The sequence below is a fragment of the Chlorocebus sabaeus genome, chromosome X (genome assembly GCF_047675955.1).
Source record: "Chlorocebus sabaeus isolate Y175 chromosome X, mChlSab1.0.hap1, whole genome shotgun sequence".
NCBI classification, from domain to species: Eukaryota; Metazoa; Chordata; class Mammalia; order Primates; family Cercopithecidae; genus Chlorocebus; species Chlorocebus sabaeus.
This window is the reverse complement of record NC_132933.1, coordinates 84,223,498-84,228,645: the sequence shown is the minus strand read 5'-3', so window position 1 is coordinate 84,228,645 and position 5,148 is coordinate 84,223,498.

Genomic DNA, 5,148 nt, shown 5'->3' with positions numbered 1-5,148 from the left:
AGAAATGGTTGGGCCTCACTGGTGAGGGAAACTGAGGGAAAGAAGGGACTCAGGGACTTGATAGTATAAAAGTATAGCCTACCTCTCTGGTATGATCACTCTTGAACCAGTCACAAAGAATATTGAAGCTAGAAGGATACTTAGAGCCACCTAGCCCATTGGTTTTCAAACTTAGATGTTCATCAGAATCACCAGAGAACCAGATTCTTCTCCCTAAGGTTCGGATTCAGGAAATTTGGGGAAGAGTCTGGGAATGTACACTTTGGAATATAGTTGTGCACTGGGTTTAGGAACCATTGGTCTAGTCCAGTGCTCTCACATTACTGGTAGGGGAAACTGAGGCTCAGAGAAGCAAGTTTGCAAAATCATCTGGCAATGACCTAACCTGTTGTTGAGAGTTCTGTATGATCTGATTTCAATCTGCCCTTTCTCATTCTAGCTTCTCATTTATGCATTCTTGGGGTTGCTGTATAAAATATAGGACCCCAGTTAAAAATGAGTTTCAGACACACTTGTATTAAAATTTATCTGAAGTCCAACTTTAACTGGGCACCTTGTACTTTTATTTGCTCAGTATTGTGATCCTATGAACCCTATACTGGAGACATCTTGGATGAACTTCTTCATATGTAATTTCTGAATTCCTACTTTTAGACCTTTGCTTATGCTGTTTCTTCTGTCAAGAATACTCACCCCATCACTTCCCCAAAACCTGCTCATCTATCAACACGAATGTCACCTCTTCCCTCAAGCTTTCTTATTCCTTGAGTTGACCCTCATCTAGCTTCCAATAACACTTTCTCTGACTCTCTGCTTCCACCCCCTCATGCTGTATTTTGGATCAAGGCTGTTTGTCTGGTTGGCTTAACTCTCCTGTGGAGCATGAGTCAGCCCTTTGCCAGGGTGGGGGTCATATTTGAACAGACAGCAAAGTGTAAAAGAATGGGCTCTGGAGTGGGGTGACTTTTGCTTGAACCCCAGCTCTGTCACCTACCAGCTGTGTGACCTTGAGCAAGATTTCTTACCTCTCTGGGACTCAGTTTTCTCATCCGTGAAATGAAAATTATAAGAGTAATTTCTTCATAATGTTACTGTGAAAACTAAATGAGAGTGCTTAGAATTGAAAGAGTACACAAAAATGCCCAATAAATCTTAGCAATTGTTATAAATCATCATCATCATCATCATCATCATCATCATCCCTGTATCCTCAGCGCCAAGCACAGAGTGCTAATCAGTAAGGTCTACTGAATGAACACATGGGTGAAAGTAAAAGGCCTGGATATAAGATCCTGTAACCTATTAGCAGAAGGCGCTAGATGCTAATGTGTGTAGCTCTGCATTGGAAATACACATGCCTTGGAAAATCATGTTCCCTCAGGAGGAAGTTTCTGCCCTTGAGGAGCTGTGTAAAATACCATATTTCTCTCTAGGAGAATAAGCTGTTGTTTGGAGATTGTTACACAAATGTTTGTCTCGTAGGAGCGCTTCTATGCTTCTATTCTCTACAGTAATGATTGGAAATGGAAATCAAGACTTACGCCTTTCACAAGTCCCTGCCTTCCTGTGGAATGCTGAAAACTTTATTTTCTTTCCACCAAGCTTAGCTATTTTCCTCTGTTATAGTGGAATGCATTAATTAAAAGATTGGCAAATGCTCAGACACCAGGAAAAAAATGATGAAATACAAACACCAAGTTCTGTCCAAGTTTACTTTTCTGATTCTTCACTATTACTCCTGTGATGGTTAATTTTAGGTGTCAACTTGACTGGATTATGGAATACCTAGAAACCTAGTAAAGCATTATTTTTGGATGTTTCTGGAGGAGATCAGGGCATGCGTCTGATGGACTAGGTGGGGAAGATCCACTCTCAATGTGAGCGGGCACCAGCCAGTCTGCTGGGGGCCTGCAGAGAGCAAAAACAGAAAAGGCAGATATGATGAATTACCCGCTGGAGCTAGGATACAGTCTTCCTCTTTTGTCCTTGGACATCAGAATTCCAGATTCTCCAGCCTTTGAACTCTAGACTTACACCAGCGCTTCCTCCACAACACTGGGGTTCTCAGGCCTTCAACCTCAGACTGAGAGTTACACCTCAGCTTCCCTTGTTCTAAGGCCTTCAGATTTGGACTGAACCATGAACGTTACCAGCATTCTAGGGTCTCCAGCTTGCAGACCTTGCAGACCTTGCAGGCAGCCTGTTGTGGGACTTCTGAGCCTCCGTAATTGCATGAGCCAATTCTCCTGATATATATATATATGTCCTATTGGTTCTGTCTGTCTGGACAACCCTGACTAATATACCCTTAAACACACTCAGTAGTCAAGGGTTCATTGGGTTCATGGTACTCACTAAAATGAGCATAAAATAAACAGGTAGAGATTGAAATAAAAGGAGATGAGAAAGGTACTTTTCTAGTGCAATGAGATGTATTATTCTCATCTGAAATCACTTATGATTTTTATTGGAACAAGGCACCCAGCAAATTGCCTGGCATGGAGTAGATGTCAAATAAATATTTGTCAAATGGATGAATGGATATTATTGAATGAAAAGTAGAATGTAAATAGATACATAAATCATTTTTAACAAAATAAACGAGGAAGAATTCTTCTAATCTTTTCCTGCCTACCATGTCCCTGGCTCAATGTGGAAAAGTGACTGATTTGGCCCTGCATGGGAACCCTGCCTGAACTGTGGAGTAAGTACCATTTATAGTCACCTCTCTTAGACTCTTGAACCACCCAAGTGGTTAGCTGAGTCAACCTTTTCCTCATATGCATCTAGTGACAGGAAACTCACTACCTTATTGGCATCCATGCTATGATTCTTGGATGCTCTAAAAATATCTGACTGCTGCATCAATTACTAGCAAGTAATGGCTAGTAATTGTGCTAGGACGCAAGCCTCTCTATTATCCAGACTCAGGTACTCTCCAGTGTATCACAGCTGACACCCTTAGAATATATAGCTGTATTTTATTCAAAGGTGGTGGGAAAATAACTTTCCTAGGAAGCAGGAAACCTGGATCCAACTCTGAGCTCTGCCACTGACTTGCTGTGTGAATTTAAGTATTCTCCTTCCTTATTTGGGCCTCAGTTTCCTTTTTTTACTCAATGAGGGGGGTTTCAAAAGGGATGCTCTGCAAGACTTCCAGTTCAGACATTCCAGGCCAGGACTCTCTAATGAGGTCTAATTAAGATCTTCTAATGCAGTGGTTCTCAAATTGTGGTCCAAGAATCCCTGGAAAGCCTGGGCGACATAATGAGACCCCCATCTCTAAATATATTTATATAAAAAAAATACATTAAATATATGCTATATTAGTGCACCTGTAGTCCCAGTTACTTAACAGGCTGAGGTGAAAGAGTTCGAGGCTACAATAAGCTATGATCGTGCCACTGCACTCCAGCTTGGGTGACAGAGACCCTGTCCAAAAAGAAAAAAAAAAGAAAAGAATCCCTGAAGGTCCCTGAGAATCTTTCCAAAGACCAAGGAGATCTTTTCAAACTAACATATCCGCAGGAGGCAGAATTTTCTTCATATACTTCAATACATAGCAGAAGCAGCTATGAGAATCCAGCTGCTTCTGAATCCAGCCAAATTATCAAAGAGAATAACAACAAATGTAAAACCTCCCCACTCTTCTCGGTAAATTTATTTTTGTTTTGTAAAATATTGTTATACTTCATAAAATATTAAAAATATATTCTAAAATATATTATTTATATTAACATGTTTAATTTTTAAGCATGACTTTGACAATGAACAAATCAATTAAGCAATATTCCTTAAATGTTTCCATCTTAATTTCTAATATAGTGAATATGGATAGATGTAACCCACATAAATAAAAACTCCATGAAATCCTTCATAACTTTTAATAGTGTACAGTGGTCCTGTTCTTGTAGGTCTGACTTCCTTTCTCATTCCATATAGTTTTCTGTCTGGTCCCCCAATGGTCACAGATGTGCTCTGCTCAATATCTGGCACAGGAATGGACACAGTAACTTTGGGAGAAAGGCCATTCTTCCTTCCTCATGGGCCTCAGCCATACCGGGCCTGGCCTGTCTTCTCCTTCACCTGGGTTCCTTGGCATAGACCGGTGACTTGGGCCTTAAACAAGGCACCCCCTTGTGGGCAGTGCCAGTTCCTGAGTGGAGAAATCAAGCAGCTGATCAGGCGAGGTTGATGTGTTAGCCTCCCCACTTGCCTGTGCACAGTTGCCCAGCCCCTCCGGGTTCCAGCTTCCCTGAATGCTACACTCTCCATACCTGCCACCCAAAGAAAGCAGATTTCATGACTGCTATGCCAGTTGTCAGGCCTTGGGTGTGAGGCAAGGGAGAACCTGCCAGATTCAGAGTCCCCATGGGGGTATGTGGGGAGAAGGGAGATGAGGAGGGAGAACTTGTGTTAACTGAGAGAACCACTTCACATCAGGTCCTCCATGTTCCTTCTTTCTTTGTTTGAGACGGAGTTTTGCTCTTGCCGCCCAGGCTGGAGTGCAATGGTGCAATCTCAGCTCACTGCAACCTCCGCCTCCTGGGTTCAAACGATTCTCCCGCCTTAGCCTCCTGAGTAGCTGGGATTACAGGCACCCACCACCACGCCCAGCTAATTTTTTTGTATTTTTAGTAGAGACAGGGTTTCACCATATTAGGCTGGTCTCGAACTCCTGACCTCAGGTGATCTGCCCATCTCGGCATCCCAAAGTGCTAGGATTACAGGCATGAGCCACCGCACCTGGCCTGTTCCTTCTTTCTTAATGACAAACCTGGGAGGTGAGCATAGATCTTTATCCTTATTCTCCTATTATAGCCATGAAAACCGAAGGTTCCAGAGGTAATGTGACTTGGCTAAGGTGGTTACGCAACCAAAAAAGTAGCTGGGCTTGGATCTAAATTCACATCTAATAATGTCAAATCAATGCTCCTTCTGCTTTACCAGAAGCAGGGAGAGCCAGGAGCATTCAGGACAAGATGAGAGAGGAAGGGAGCTAACATTTATTGAATACCTACTATGTGTCAAGCATATGTTATCTCATTAACTCCTAACAGCAGTCCCCTTATGTAAGCAGTGACTCTCAGTTTACAGATGAGGGAACAGGCTTAGGGAAGGGAAGTGGCTTTTGTAAGGGTACACTGC